The sequence below is a fragment of the Procambarus clarkii genome, chromosome 18 (assembly GCF_040958095.1).
Source record: "Procambarus clarkii isolate CNS0578487 chromosome 18, FALCON_Pclarkii_2.0, whole genome shotgun sequence".
In the NCBI taxonomy this organism is placed as follows: Eukaryota; Metazoa; Arthropoda; class Malacostraca; order Decapoda; family Cambaridae; genus Procambarus; species Procambarus clarkii.
Window position 1 is genome coordinate 31,221,988 of NC_091167.1, and position 17,133 is coordinate 31,239,120.

The 17,133-nt window shown below is 34.8% G+C and overlaps 3 non-coding genes across 3 annotated transcripts; 2 read left to right on the forward strand and 1 right to left on the reverse strand.

Annotated features, from left to right (window-relative positions):
- Positions 1-11,434: 11,434 nt before the first annotated feature.
- On the forward strand, positions 11,435-11,507 carry TRNAM-CAU (transfer RNA methionine (anticodon CAU)). Its single transcript has one exon. It is a non-coding gene; the product is annotated as a tRNA-Met (tRNA).
- Positions 11,508-13,683: 2,176 nt separating this feature from the next.
- Positions 13,684-13,755, reverse strand: TRNAE-UUC (transfer RNA glutamic acid (anticodon UUC)). Its single transcript has one exon. It is a non-coding gene; the product is annotated as a tRNA-Glu (tRNA).
- Positions 13,756-16,391: 2,636 nt separating this feature from the next.
- On the forward strand, positions 16,392-16,464 carry TRNAM-CAU (transfer RNA methionine (anticodon CAU)). The gene has a single exon. It is a non-coding gene; the product is annotated as a tRNA-Met (tRNA).
- Positions 16,465-17,133: the final 669 nt, after the last annotated feature.

Consider the following 17,133-nt stretch of genomic DNA (forward strand, 5'->3'; position numbering starts at 1 on the left):
GAACGCACTTCTGGGCCTACTATGCAAGGCCCGATTTGCCTAATAAGCCAAGTTTTCATGAATTAATGTTTTTTCGACTATCTAACCTACCTAACCTAACCTAACCTAACTTTTTCGGCTACCTAACCCAACCTAACCTATAAAGATAGGTTAGGTTAGGTTAGGTAGGGTTGGTTAGGTTCGGTCATATATCTACGTTAATTTTAACTACAATAAAAAAAAATGACATCATACATAATGAAATGGGTAGCTTTATCATTTCATAAGAAAAAAATTAGAGAAAATATATTAATTCAGGAAAACTTGGGTTATTAGGCAAATCGGGCCTTGCATAGTAGGCTGAGAAGTGCGTTCTGGCTACTAGGTACGACATACATATATATATATATATATATATATATATATATATATATATATATATATATATATATATATATATATATGTCGTACCTAGTAGCCAGAACGCACTTCTCAGCCTAATATGCAAGACCAAATTTGCCTAATAAGCCAAGTTTTCCTTAATTAATATATTTTCTCTAATTTTTTTCTTATGAAATGATAAAGCTACCCATTTCATTATGTATGAGGTCAATTTCTTTTATTGGAGTTAAAATTAACGTAGATATATGACCGAACCTAACCAACCCTACCTAACCTAACCTAACCTATCTTTATAGGTTAGGTTAGGTTAGGTAGCCGAAAAAGTTAGGTTAGGTTAGGTTAGGTAGGTTAGGTAGTCGAAAAACAATTAATTCATGAAAACTTGGCTTACTAGGCAAATTTGGCCTTGCATAGTAGGCTGAGGAGTGAGTTCTGGCTACTAGGTACGACATATATATATATATATATATATATATATATATATATATATATATATATATATATATATATATATATATATATATATATATATATATATATATATATACATAGATATATATATATATATATATATATATATATATATATATATATATATATATATATGTATATATATATATATATATATATATATATATATATATATATATATATATATATATATATATATATATTATTAAATATTACCGAAAAAGTAAGATTAATAATTCTAACACGAATTTTCTCAATCTTTCGTACATTACGCTTCACTGTTGGAGGTAAATCAAAAATCAATTCTCCAAAATTCATTTTTATTTCTAGTCTGACGCGGCACGAGCGCGTTTCGTAAAACTTATTACATTTTCAAAGACTTTAGTTCACAAATACACAACTGAATAGAACTTACGCATCTCCGATTTTATATCTACATTTGAGTGAGGTGGAATGGGTGATGTGGCATTAACACAAGACAGAACAAAATGTGGTATTAATAGGGTATTAATTTCATCAACACAAGACAGAACAAGAGTATTAATAGGGTATTAATTTCATCAACACAAGACAGAACACGAAACAATGGATATTGAATAGAAGTGTTTGTAGAAAGCCTATTGGTCCATATTTCTTGATGTTTCTATATTGGAGCGGAGTCTTGAGGTGGGTAGAATATAGTTGTGCAATAATTGGCTGTTGATTGCTGGTGTTGACTTCTTGATGTGTAGTGCCTCGCAAACGGCAAGCCGCCTGCTATCGCTGTATCTATCGATGATTTCTGTGTTGTTTACTAGGAATTCTCTGGCGATGGTTTGGTTGTGGGAAGAGATTATATGTTCCTTAATGGAGCCCTGTTGCTTATGCATCGTTAAACACCTAGAAAGAGCTATTCATGCCCACCACTTACGAGCTATTCATGCCCGTGCCACCTTTTGGGTGGCTTCATCTTCATCTTAACACATTCACAAGCCCAGAGATAGAGCCCAGTAGGCTCAGGAATCTGTACACCAGTTGATTGACAGTTGAGAGGCGGGACCAAAGAGCCAAAGCTCAACCCCCGCAAGCACAATTAGGTGAGTACAATTAGGTGAGTACAAGGGAGACATCTCCCGTCATGCAGGGTGCATTCGCACCTCCACAGATCTTCAGTATCAGCTCTTGATACTGGTAATGGCTTAAAATGGCCACCACTTACGAGCTATTCATGCCCGTGCCACCTTTTGGGTGGCTTCATCTTCATCTTAACACATTCACAAGGGAGACATCTCCCGTCATGCAGGGTGCATTCGCACCTCCACAGATCTTCAGTATCAGCTCTTGATACTGGTAATGGCTTAAAAGGGCCACCACTTACGGGCTATTCATGCCCGTGCCACCTTTTGGGTGACTTAATCTTCATCAAATCATCAATCAGTTCTATTCAGTTGTGTATTTGTAAACTAAAGTCTTTGAAAATGTAATAAGTTTTACGAAACGCGCTCGTGTCGCGTCAGACTAGAAATAAAAATGAATTTTGGAGAATTGATTTTTTATTTACCTCCAACAGTGAAAAGAAATGTACGAAAGATTGAGAAAATTCGTGTTAGAATTATTAATCTTACTTTTTCGGTCATATTTAATAATATATATATATATATATATATATATATATATATATATATATATATATATATATATATATATATATATATATATATATATATATAAAGTTTGTGAGGATACCACCTCTGGTGCAAATGTGGGGACCCATAGCCTCGGAGAAGAAAATAAGGAGAATTCAGAGAAGAGTGTGGAGTCTCACTGAACACTAATATTATCTTCTCCTATCACCCACATTCTTTTGTATATACACATATATATTTGTTTTATTTAAACTTCGTTACAAAACAAGGAGTTACATATAGGGTACAAAGATGATTACCATAAGTTGTCGAGTTCCTCCAGCTCCTCAAATGGCGGGCAGGAACCCTGAATGTAGTGAGCATTTTCAAATAAACATTCCTAAAGAACTATAAACTAGTTTACACTTAGGTAAACCAAACAAAATGCAAGTTTATAAAAAATGATCCAAGAAAGATAAATTTTGACTTAGACTGCTGTACACCTCTTTAGTCCAGCCATTATTGTAATGATTTGTGTAACTTTACGAACAAAGTGTCTGATTACGTTTAACATTCATTCTAAAACAATGGTGTCCAAAACTGTTTCCATTCCAGCACTCTTTCACACACACATAAATCAAGTGAACACACGTAATTTCATCTGGTAATCACAATGTTAGTGTTTACATAACATAAGATCAGTGACCAAGCAAGAATAATCAGGAGCCTCAGTGGTCCAGGTGTTGGAGCGTCTACTGTGGCCTTACAGTCCACAGGTCGAACCCAAGTCTACGTCGTGGCCTCCTTTTAGTTTTAATTTGTATTATTATTACTATTATTATTATTATTATTATTATAATTATTATTATTAATATTATTATTATTATTGTTATTATTATTATTGAGAAAATCAATTCCAACTTTGAGGTGACTCGAACCTATAACTAAAGGACTGTACTCACCTAGTTTTGCTTTCAGGGGTTGAGCTTGGGCTCTTTGGTCCCGCCTCATGACTGTCAATCAAGTGTTACAGTTATTCAAACTGTAAGAGATATTGCAGATCAGTTCGTTATCACTGAGATGAAAATTACTCAGAGACGCTGTATTGAATAGAAAGGAATAACTTTTGGTCACACTTCGTCATTACAGCAAGTGTGTGGCTTTTTCAGTCATTTAATAATTCTTGACCTTGTGGGATGTTTATTCGTCATTATAGAAGCAATTAGCATTAGCTTGTTTTTGTTTACTTTCAAATCTGGGAGGAATATAATTGTATCGCAAAGATTTTTGGGGTAATTCCCAAGAAAGTTCCCAGACCCCGAAAGGAGGACATAAAGCAGAGGCAAAAGCTACAGGCCGATAGCACTAACATCACACATCATAAAAATCTTTAAAAAAGTGATAAGAAGAATAATCACAAAACACATGGAATCACAGAGTTTACATAACCCTGGTCAACACGATTTCAGAACAGTGTGCTCTTGCATATCACAATTGCTGGATTACTAGGACATGGCCTTAGATACTACGCAAGACAAACAGAACGCTGACTTAATATATTCAGAATTTGCCAAAGTCTTCGATAAATGTTACCATTGCGATAGTGTGCGCAAAATGCGTTCAAAAGGAATCACCGGAAATATAGGGAGATGGATTTAGAATCTCCTTACTAACAACCCAGTGTGCAAGAGTCATCCAAGTAAAATCCGCACCATCAACCGTGAAGACATCAGTCCCTCAGGGTACTGTGCATGATCCAGTACTATTTCTCATTCTCATATTAGACACAGACAAGAACACAAACTATAGTACCGTTTTATCCTTTGCAGATGACACCTGAATTTTCTTAAGATTAGACAACGCAGTGAACACAACAAACCTTTAAACTAATAAAAATCATGTATTTCAATGGACCTCAGAAAATAATATGGTATTTAGGGAAAAAAGGTTCCAGCTCCTGCACTATGGAAAAAATATATACGAAAGTAAAACCACGAATAAAACGCAGTAAAATCATACCATAAAAAAATCGTGGCCTAATTGTCTAGGGCGTGTGCCTGGGAATAACCAGTGCTTAGGTTCGAATCCTTATCACGGTTACAACGGATTTTCTCATTGATAGAACACGTTACTGTGATTTCTCTGTGTATACTGTAACAGAATTGTAAAGGATTTGGATATAATCGTGGCAGAATAGACCTTACCTTCAAAGAACACGATAAAATAGCCGTCAAAACTACTAGAAATATGAGAAGATGGATCAAAAGAACCTTTCAAGCAAAAGATGCTGCACTAGTTATTATACTTTTTCAAGACGCTAGTGCTCTCCAGAGTGAAATACTTGTGCACAATAACAGCCCCTTTCACAGCTAGAGAAAAAATGCTGACCTAAAGAGTTTCAGGGCGCCAAATGATCGAATAAAAATTCCTTCAGAACTATTAACTAGTTTACACTTAGGTAAACCAGAAAATGTAAGTTTCTAAAATATAAACCAAAAAAATTAAGTTTGACTTGAACTGCTGTTTAGTCCAACCATTATTATAATGATGGTGTAAGTTTTACGAAGAAAGTTTCTGATTACGATTAACATTCATTCAGAAACTAAGATGTCAAAAACCATTTCCATTCCAGCACTCTTTCAAACACATACAAGTCAAGTGAACACACGTCATTTCCATCCGGTAATCACAATGTTAGTGTTTACATAACATAAGATCAGTGACCAAGCAAGAATAATCAGGAGCCTCAGTGGTCCAGGTGTTGGAGCGTTTACTGTGGCCTTACAGTCCACAGGTCGAACCCAGCTCCCCTCATATGCTCCTTTTAATTATTAATTATTATTATTATTATTATTATTATTATTATGATTATTATTATTGTTATTGAGAAAATCAACTGGAACTCTGAGATGACTTGAACCCCCGATAACGGACTGTACTCACCTAGTTGTGCTTGCTGAAGTTAAGCTTGGGCTCTTTGGTCCCGCCTGGTGATTGTCAATCAAGTGATACAGTTATTCAAACTGTAAGAGATATTGCAGATCGGTTGGTTATGGCTGTGATGAATATTGATCAGAAACGCTGTATTGAGTAGAAAGGAATAACTGTTTTTCATTTATCGTTATTACAGCAAGTGTGGCTCTTTCAGTCTTTCATTAAATCTTAACCTTGTGGGATGTTAATTCGTCATTAGAAAAACAATTAGCATTAGCTTGTTTTTGTTTACTTTCAAGTCAGTGAGTAACAAATCGTATCGCAAACTATTTTTGGGTAATTCCCAAGAAAGTTCCCCGACCCCGAAAGGAGGGAATAAAGCAAAGGCAAAAACTATAGACCGATAGCACTAACATCACGCATCCTAAAAATCCTTGAAAAATTTATAAGAAATAAGATCACAAAACACATAGAATCACAGCGTCTACATAACCCTAGTCAACTCGATTTCAGAACAGGGCGCCATTGCATATCACAATTATTGGATTACTATGATATGGCCTTAGATGCTTTGCAAGACAAATAAAACGCTGACTTAATATATTTAGAATTCGCAAAAGACTTCGATAAATGTTACTATGGTAGGATTGTACACAAAATGCGTTCAAAAGGAACCACTGGACATATAAGCAGACAGATCTACAATTTCTTAACTAACATATCCCAGTGTGCAACAGTCAACACAGTAAAATTCGGACCATCAATCGTGAAGAGTTCAGTCCCTCAGGGTACTGTGCATGCTCCAGAACTCTTTCTCATTCTCATAACAGACACAGACAAGGACACAAAAAATCGTACAGTTTCATCCCTTGCAGATGACACCAGGATTTGTTTGAGATTAGACAACACAGAGGACACAACAAACCTTTAAACTGATGAAAATAAGGTCTTTCAATGGGCCTATATGATAAAAATAGAAAATAATAAGGTATTTGGTGAAGATAATTTCTAGCTCCTGCACAATGGAAAAAATATATAAGAACGAAAACCACGAACAAAACGCAATAAAATCATACCATATACAAAGTAGAGGCCTAATTGTCTAAGGCGTGTGCCTGGAAATACCCAGTGCTTAGATTCGAATCCTTATCACAGCTGCAACAGATTTTTCATTGATACAGCACGTTACTGTGATTTCTTTGTATATTCCATAGACAGTAAAAGAATTGTAAATGATTTGGGTATAATTGTGGCAGAATAGACCTTACCTTTAAAGAACACAGTAAGGTATACGTCAAAACTGCAAGAAAATTGACAGCATGGATCACAAGAACCTTTCAAACAAGAGATGCTAAACAAATGATTAAACTTTTCAAGACGCTAGTGCTCTCTAGAGTGGAATTCTGGTGCACAATAACAGCCCCTTTCACAGCTGGAGAATTTGCTGACCTGAAGAGTTTCAAAGCGCCAAATGATCGAGTAAAAATTCCTACAGAACTATTAACTAGTTTACACTGATATAAACCAGAATATGTAGGTTTGTAAAATATAAACCAAAAAATTTAAGTTTGACTTGGACTGCTGTACACCTGTTTACTATAGCTATTATTATAATGATTTGTGTAAGTTTTACGAAGAAAGTGTCTGATAACGTTTAATATTCATTCAGAAACTAAGATGTCAAAAACCATTTCCATTCCAGCACTCTTTCACACACATACAAGTCAAGTGAACACACGTCATTTCCATCCGGTAATCACAATGTTAGTGTTTACATAACATAAGATCAGTGACCAAGCAAGAATAATCAGGAGCCGCAGTGGTCCAGGTGTGGGAGCGTCTACCGTGGCCTTACAGTCCACAGGTCGAACCCAACTGCTTTAATATGCTCCTTTTAATGATTAATTATTATTATTATTATTATTATTATTATTATTATTATTATTATTATTATTATTATTATTATTATTATTATTATTATTATTATTATTATTATTATTATTATTATTATTATTGGGAAAATCAACTGAAACTCTGAGGTGACTCAAACCCCCCGACTAACGGACCGTACTCACCTAATTGTGCTTGATGGGGTTGAGCTTGGGCTCTTTGGTCCTCCTCCTGACTGTCAGTGAAGTGTTACAGTTATTTAAACTGAAAGAGATATTGTAAATCAGTTTGTTATGGCTGTGATGAATGTTATTCAGTGAAGCTGTATTGATTAGAAAGGAATAACTTTTGGTTACTTATCGTTATTACAGCAAGTGTGGCTTTTTCAGTATTTTATTAATTCATGACCTTGTGTAATGTTTATTCGTCATTATAAAATCAATTAGTATTAGCTTGTTCTAATTTACTTTCAAATCTGGGAGTAATATAATTGGATTGCAAACATTTTTGGGGTAATTCCCAAGAAAGTTCCCAGACCCCGAAAGGAGGACATAAAGCAGAGGCAAAAACTACAGGCCGATAGCACTAACATCACATATAAAAAATCTTTGAAAAAGTGATAAGAAGAAAGATCACAAAACACATGGAATCACAGAGTTTACAGAACCCTAGTCAACACGATTTCAGAACAGTGTGCTCTTGCCTATCACAATTGCTAGATCACTTAGACATGGCCTTAGATGCTATGCCAGACAAACAAAATGCTGACTTAATATATTCGGAATTCGCAAAAGACTTCGATAAATCTTACTATGATGTTATTGTACAAAAAATGGGTTCAAAATGAACCACTGGACATATAGGCTGACGGATCTACAATTTCTTAATGAACATAACCCAGTGTGCAATAGTCAACACAATAAAATCCGGACCATCAACCGTGAAGAGTTCAGTCCCTCAGGGTACTGTGCATGCTCCAGTACTCTTTCTCATTCTCATAACAGACACAGACAAGGACACAAACTATCGTACCGTTTCATCCTTTGCATTAAGGGGGCATATCATTCTAAATCATTATAAATTAAAAGTTGTTCAATTTGCTTATAAATTTTTTTATGAAATGGTTATAGAAAGGGCTGCAACTGGTCCAAGTTTCACCATCACACCCTAAACAGAAAAGGAGAAAAAAAATACACAACGTATTATGCAACGAATGTTCAACATTCTCAAATAATCTCAGGGAACACATGTGTCAACTAAAATGTCTACTATGTGCTGTAGAAGCACAAACTCTTGTAATAATTGTAATATGTATGTGCAATATATTTATATTTAAATTTTTTTTTTTTTTCTTTGGCCAATATTTTTTTCTCGTTTGTTATCAAGGGATTTGCATGAAACTTGCACACCTTGCTCAATGGATGCCTATCTGCAAGGGTGTCAATTATGAACGAAATCTGTCGAAGTCAAGCTCAGCTACAGGTGGCCGAACTTGGATCTTTATTTTACTCTGGAAAGTAATTTACACCTTCAAATTACTTCAGAGCTTTCATTTATTAATCAATTTACATGCAAATTACACCTTATATGTAGCGTTTGTGCTTCTACAGAATCTAGTAGACATTTTAGTCCAAAGTCTATTTGTTGATTTTATAAAAATTTATAAATATCATATATTGCATATTTTTTTAGAAGGGTAACTTTGAAAAATTATATTATTGCACTGAACACTTTTTTGATAAAACTGATCACTAGAATCCTTTATTATGTGCTTAATTTAATATCTGAGTGTTATAGAAATGATTTTAGTTGACACATGTGTTCCCTGAAACTATTTGAAAATTCGTTGCATAATTCGTTGTTTATTTTTTTTCTCCTTTTCTGTTTAGGGTGTGATGATGAAACTTGGACCAGCTGCAGCCCTTTCTATAACCATTTCATAAAAAAATTTATAAGCAAATTGAACCACTTTTAATTTTACATTGATATGCCCCCTTAAAAATTATTATACTTTTTCAAGACGCTAGTGCTCTCCAGAGTGAAATACTGGTGCACAATAACAGCCCCTTTCACAGCTAGAAAAAATGCTGACCTAAAGAGTTTCAGGGCGCCAAATGATCGAATAAAAATTCCTTCAGAACTATTAACTAGTTTACACTTATGTAAACCAGAAAATATAAGTTTCTAAAATATAAACCAAAAGATTTAAGTTTGACTTAGGCTGCTGTTTAGGCCAACCATTATTATAATGATGGTGTAAGTTTTACGAAGAAAGTTTCTGATTACAATTATTATTCATTCAGAAACTAAGATGTCAAAAACCATTTCCATTCCAGCACTCTTTCACACACATACAAGTCAAGTGAACACACGTCATTTCCATCCGGTAATCACAATGTTAGTGTTTACATAACATAAGATCAGTGACCAAGCAAGAATAATCAGGAGCCTCAGTGGTCCAGGTGTTGGAGCGTTGACTGCGATCTTACAGTCCACAGGTCGAACCCATGGGTGCTTACCTGAGCTCCTTTTAATGATTTTTTATTATTATTAATTGTATTATCATTATTATTGAGAAAATCAACTGAAATACTGAGGTGACTTGAACCCGCGACCAATGGAGTGTACTCACCTAGTTTTGCTTACTGTTGTTGAGCTTGGGCTCTTTGGTACCGCCTCTTGACTGTCAATCAAGTGTTACAGTTATTCAAACTGTAAGAGATATTGCAGATCAGTTCGTTATTGCTGTGATGAATATTACTCAGAGACGCTGTATTGAGAAGAAAGGAATAACGTTTGGTCACACATCGTTATTACAGCAAGTGTGTGGCTTTTTCAGTCTTTTAATAATTCTTGACCTTGTGGGATGTTTATTCGTCATTAGAAAAACATTTGGTATTAGCTTGTTTTTGTTTACTTTCAAGTCTGGGAGTAATATAGTCAAAACGCAAACTTTTCTGGGGTAATTCCTAAGAAAGTTCCCAGACCCCGAAAGAAGGGAATAAAGCAGAGCCAAAAAGTACAGGCCGATAGCACTAACATCACACATCATAAAAATATTTGAAGATTTGATAAAAAGTAAGATCTCAAAACACATCGAATCATATCGTCTACATAACTCTGATCAACATGATTTCAGAACAGGGTGCTATTGCCTATCACAATTACAGGATCACTATGACATGGCCTTATATGCATTGCTTATGTATATATATATATATATATATATATATATATATATATATATATATATATATATATATATATATATATATATATATATATATATATATATATATATATATATATATATATGTATAGATATATATATATATATATTTATATATATATATATATATATATATATATATATATATATATATATATATATATATATGTATAGATATATATATATATATATATATATATATATATATATATATATATATATATATATATATATATATATATATATATATATATGTCAATAATAATCAATTCACAATAGAAAAAAATAGAAAACAAGTAGTACAGTTATTTGTTAAATATTTGATCAAAAGCTTAGATTTACTAAGATGTTTTAGTCAATTTAACTGAGCGAAGATAAGATTGGTTACGAGAGCATTCAAGTGACAGGTAAGAAAAGTGAATGCCATTAGTTAATTACGAAAGTGAATGTTTGACATTTTGTTAATGACTGCTCACAAGTAACCCTTTACACCTGATTGTATTTAGGGGATGGGTTCTGCTGTTTATGTACTCATTAGTTTCATGGTACTTTTTCATCGTGAAGATGTTACAGTTTTATAGCAGATGGATAAGGAATTCTTTTTTAGACATGTTATTCCTCCTATGTAATTTGCTTTTCTATTTCAATAGGGCTGATAACTCCTTTCCCCATAAAAGTTGAAAGAAAAATATTGACGATGAAGATTTAAACATTCAATAATATTGATCACTTTGAAGGCAGAGAGCCAAGAGGGCTACATTTATCACACTGTAAGTATTGGAAAACAGCTGTAAGTCTCTCGGTTACAGTGTCTCTGGTGGACACTATAATTATACATAGAAAGTTTGTCCTGGTATAAAGTTTCTATTCTATACTCCTTTTCATACTTTTAATATAACTTTTAAGCTTACGTGATGCATGCATAGCCTCGATGGCGCAGTAGGCAGCGCGTGAGTCTCATAATCTCAAGGTCGTGAGTTCGATCCTCACTCGGGGCACTAATTTTCGGAAACAATTGCTTGAGATTGTAAATGTAAATCTAAGTATTACTTGGCTTCCTGGAATCGAGTATCCAAGCCACTGACCTACATGTAGCTTAAAGCTTAAGGAACAAACTTAAGATAGAAAAAATCCAGTAGATATGAACGCATGTGTAACTAAGTTACTAAGGAATCTAATGCAAACTCTGCAAAGGAGTCTCTAATGCAAAACATATTTAAGTAACGTTCAATTAACAGAGAATCAACGTTATCAATGTTTATATTCTCCATTATATCCACACCGTTTTTCCAGCTTTGTCCCGGGGCAAGGCTTTCAAAAAATTAATTAAGGTACACAAATGGTTAGACGAACATTATTGTAAAACTACTTTTATATAAAAAATCTGATGCGCTTCAAACGAGGGGAAAATTGAAGCAGATTTTATAGTGCAGAGTGTTCCTCCTTCTGTACGGTTGTTTACACTCTTCCCGGGTGGCTGAACAGGGGATTGCAAAAGTGGGAAAATAGCATTTTTGGCTCTCTCGTAAATTTGTCCCTATATAAAAGCTTTGTGGATTAATTGAAGCGTTGCTTAATAATAACGAGGATATGCACTAAATAAAATCTTGTCGCTTGTTCTCTGTTTGCAGCCTTCTTCTGATTATCACTTACTTTTTTGTTTTCTTTCTCTCATTCTTCCTCTCGATGCCCAACAACTTGGGATGGACGGTAGAGATTGATTGATTGATAAAGATTAAGCCACCCAAGAGGTGGCACGGGCATGAATAGCCCGTAAGTGGTGGCCCTTTCGAGCCATTACCAGTATCAAAAGATGATACTGGAGATCTGTGGAGGCGCAACTGCACCCTGCGTGACGGAAGATGTCTCCCGGACCAAATGGTGACCAAATGGTGAAACGGTAGAGCGATGGTCTCGCTTCATGCACGGGGACCATTCCTTTCCCCCCCCCCCTTTCCCATCCAAATCCTTATCCTTATCCCCTTCCAAGTGCTATATATAGTCGTAATGGCTTGGCGCTTATCCCTGATAATTCTCTCACTCTTACTCTCGGTCTCTCTCGTGGCTTATTACAGTACAAGTGGTACTGTTCGGAGCTCGTAAGTCTGAGAATAACAGTCGTGATTAAGATTAACACCAGGAAAAGCTATTTTCAGAGATATGTCAACAAATTTTAAAAATTAATCAAAATGTTTCCCTTGCTAGAAACCGAACCGAGGTTTCCGGGGGAAAAGCCTGACATCCTACCCACTGGACCCCTTGGGACAATAATGATGATGAAATATATCTTTTACTTATTTCCAATGTACATACAATGTTCGAAAACCAACTAGCAGAGTGAACGAACACATATGTAAAGATGTGGTTATTGGTAATCCTGAAGAAAACAAGAACAATCTAACCTTCAAAAAAATTGTAATAGAGATAGAAAAAATGTGAATGATATGTGTCTAAAAAAAAATACTTGTTATCTCACTCTGTTTTATCTTTCAGGCGGCATAGATCAATCAATCTTTCTATCAAGAAAGACATAGATCGGTTTTCTATCAATATAGCTATCAATATAGCTATCTATCTATCCGCTTGTCTGTCTACCTATCAATCCTGCACTATTTGCATCTTGTTTTCTTATAACAATGCCCAAATAAATGTATGATTCACTCGAAGGGAGAAGCATAGGTATCAATTGTTGTAATATGCCTTGATGTCATAATATGCAGCAAATATAAAATGCTTTGTTGACGTAATATGTAGTATCCAATTGTCATTAAATAACTTGACGGTGTTATATGCATGTGTCATAATATAACTTGGTGTCGTGGAATGTAGTAAGCAAACTTCATAATAAGCCATGAAGACATATTATTTAATAATACGCCTTGATACCAATGTTTGTAGTACGCAGTTGTTATAATATTAATGACGTACTTTGCCAGTGCCATAGCATGTTTTGGTGGCTAAGGATGCAGTCAGTAAGTTTCATAATATGACTTTATGGGATAGTAAGCAGCCCGAAACTGACATAATTTCCCTTGATGACAAACAATGTGCCTTGTTAATCTACGTCTAGGTGGTGGAGAGCGTTTCTTAATTTCACAGCCGTGAGTTAGATCCTCCTTCCAGGCCGCTCCTGAGCGAACGAAACAAAATCATGTATTTTTATTTTTAAATAATTTCCCATGCCGGGAATCGAACCCGGGGCTCCTGGGTGAAAGCCAGGTATCCTAGCCACTAGACCACATGGGATACTGATTATCATGCTTGGGCAATTAGCATACAAAACAATGTAGACCTTAAAATAAAAATCACAACTGAATGCCAAATTATTTTGCTGTGGGTTATTTTATTTTATTTTACATTGGAAACAATGCCCATTTTCTCTAATAGACATATTGTTAAACACAAGATCAAAACAAGTAGGGAGTACTGCAGAAGGCTATGGACCATTACTAGGTAGTTCCTGTTTAAATTTACCTCCACTTGCCCATGAACCTATTCAATCTATCAAGAAGAACAGTTTCTCAAACTGGTAGGAAATCTTAAAACCAAGTGAGAAAAGGTAAAGGAAAATAGGAACCATGTTATTAAGGTAGGAAGAGACAATCCTAAAGATTTTTTTTATTAGAAATATGAAACATTATGAAGACTGGTCTACTGAAAGCTGAGACTGGCGAGGTAACTAACAATGACAAAGAAACCGGTGGTATTATAAACAAGTATTTTGTCTCTATTCACTAGAGATATCGATACTAGTAAAGTGCCTCAGTGTCCTATTTGGGAACTCTATTGTTTACAATATGCATGAATAATTAAAAACACAGGCTCGAAAAGAAACAATTTACAGGTTTACATTCTCTAGTAAGAAGTGGTGACACTAATGAAGTGCAAATTAATGAAAGGATAGAAGAAAGGAGATGTAAAGTAAGCTTTAAATATATCAAGGCAAAATAGAACAAGAAACAATACATATAAATTAAATAAGTTTAGATGAAGGTAAAATAAGGTTAACTAATAGTTCGGCAAAAATTTTTGATTTATAGAACAAATTCTTGAATAAATCGCTGGATTGATAAAGCGTAGATTAGATTTAAAAAATGAGTGTGGGGTAGATTCAGGAGGCCTGGTCGACGACCGGACCGCGTGGACGCTAAGCCCCGGAAGCACCTCAAGGTAGATATTCAGATGCAAAGAATAAGCCACGAAATAACGTGTTAGAACACAAATAACCTAATCCGCAGAGTATATATTAATCCGTGATTCCTCATGAGGACTAATAGACCTTCTGGACTATCCTACATTATTATATTCTCATGTTTCTTAAAACCTGTAATGCTATTTGTTTTAACAATGCTAACTTGCAGGCACTCACACACAATCCTCATTGAAAACCAGAATATTTCAATATCGCTCTTCAAACAAAAGTGATCAAGCTCAAACAACATCGTTGTCGGTTCTGACAGTGTGAAGACACTGTTCACATCCCCCGTAATTTAGTCCCCAAATTCATTTAAAATCTCCGATAATATTTCCCCATGTCCTGCATCGCTCTAGCGAGTGCGTATTAAGTCACTTCAGTCTTCATAGGAAACCAAATGAAAAGAAAAAGATAATAGTCTTACCTTTTAATAATAATAGGAGTTATATACAGGCCACCAAACTTAGACAGAAGAGAAGCAAAGTATCTATGGGATGAAATATCTAAATCATCTAGATCAGTGTTTGTGTTAAGGGCGACTTTAATATTTGTGGAATAGACATGTTTAACGAAACAGGAAATATCGAAGTAGAAGTTTTTTTTAATGAGTTGACGATTGCTTCCTTAAGCAACACATTAAGGAGCCAAATCGAGAAAATAATATTTTTGACTTAGTGTTAAGTAACAGGGAGACACAAATAAATGAAATCGAAATAGGAAGTAAGCTAGGGAATAGTGATCATGTATTATTACTTAAAGTTACAGAATACGATAATGTACTTGAAAGTTGATAAGTTCTTAGAGATAGTAGGGTGCCTTTTAATTAAGTGATGAGACGAGTATAAATTAATAAATCTTTATAATAAAATAATTGCCTTGACATCAGGGTAACACTCTACAGCATCGAATACCTGATAAGTTCATAAATACCTGATACCTGATAAAAGTTCACTAAATACCTAATAAAGTCTATATTAGATACAAGGCAACTACCAATAAATAGCGAATAAGTAAAACGCGAATTAGCTCCAATATGAATTGTTTAAAGAGGCTATATTTTCATAATGCAGGTAATATAATATATGAAATATCAACTGCTAAATAATTTAATATTTTTACAATGAGAAGAGTTCACTTGACTATAGTGTCAAAGCTAACGATGAACATAATTTAAACAATAGGTTTTAATTATCAAAAGAACCGGAATGAAAGCACCTGGCCACAATGGTGGCTCCGGTCTCTCATCCATACACAATATTACTCTTCACAATCCTTTGACACATATTTCCAAAATATTATTTTTGTATTATACATTTCATAAAATTTATATTGTTGTTTTCAGCGAGACAACGTTAATGACACATTATTTCTATCATACTATTATGCAGGATGAGCCACATATCTCATATAGGTCAGCAGACTTCAGGACATTGCTGCTGTTCCTGCTGCTGCTGTTCCTGCTGCTGCTAGGTTTTAGATCCGCTAAAAAGTTTCTCTGAGAATTCGCACTACTTACTGAGCTGAATCAGACCAAGTGTAGAGTCGTGAGAACTATTGACATACCTCGCTTCACTAAGTAATTGAGCAGGAGAAAAACTTTTGAATTTTGAGACGATTCTGCTGGAAATGTTCGAGAGGATGGAACAGACTTTATGCCATAGCAGATACCATCAAATGATCGGAATGTGCCTCGGTGGCGCAGTAGGCAGCGCGTGAGTCTCATAATCTCAAGGTCGTGAGTTCGATCCTCACTCGGGGCAGCATTTTCCCCCCAAAAAAATAATCGATAATATTACTGATGTAAATGAAACATTCTACTCAACTTGAGATGCAGATCATTACCTCCTAAGTGAATTCAAGATGTCTTAAAGTCACCAGACAACATGGACTCCTGATGGCTACGATGTGACAATCTCTAGTAAACACGAACGTTAAATATTGAGGAAGTTGCGCGGGAGATGTGAAGGAGAAACATTATTCCAGATATCATTTCATGCTAGGCAAATTATACAGTGCAATATCTACCGTTTATTATGAAAGAACTTTAGCCAAATGTTTCCATCGAGAGCCAGAAAATATTGCTTGCTCTATTACTCGATATTAAGACAACTTTTCGAATACGGTTCAAAATTATGATCATTAAAAATGAAGAAGACAAGTTCAGGGATGAATAACTTTAGGAATACAATTATCAAAACGTACATTCATCGTGGATAATAACATTTCATTCACCTGGGAAATCAGAGCCTCGAACTGCCCGCCACATAAACAGTAGCCCAAAACTATCCAATCGTAAAGGTTTGCGAGCCGCTATGATATACAATCATATTTTATCCATTTGGGATTTTGACCACAAAATGCAATGCGTTGTTCGAGAGAACAAGTTTAACTCACACCGCGGATCTTCTCCGAGACATGGGTCGAAACTC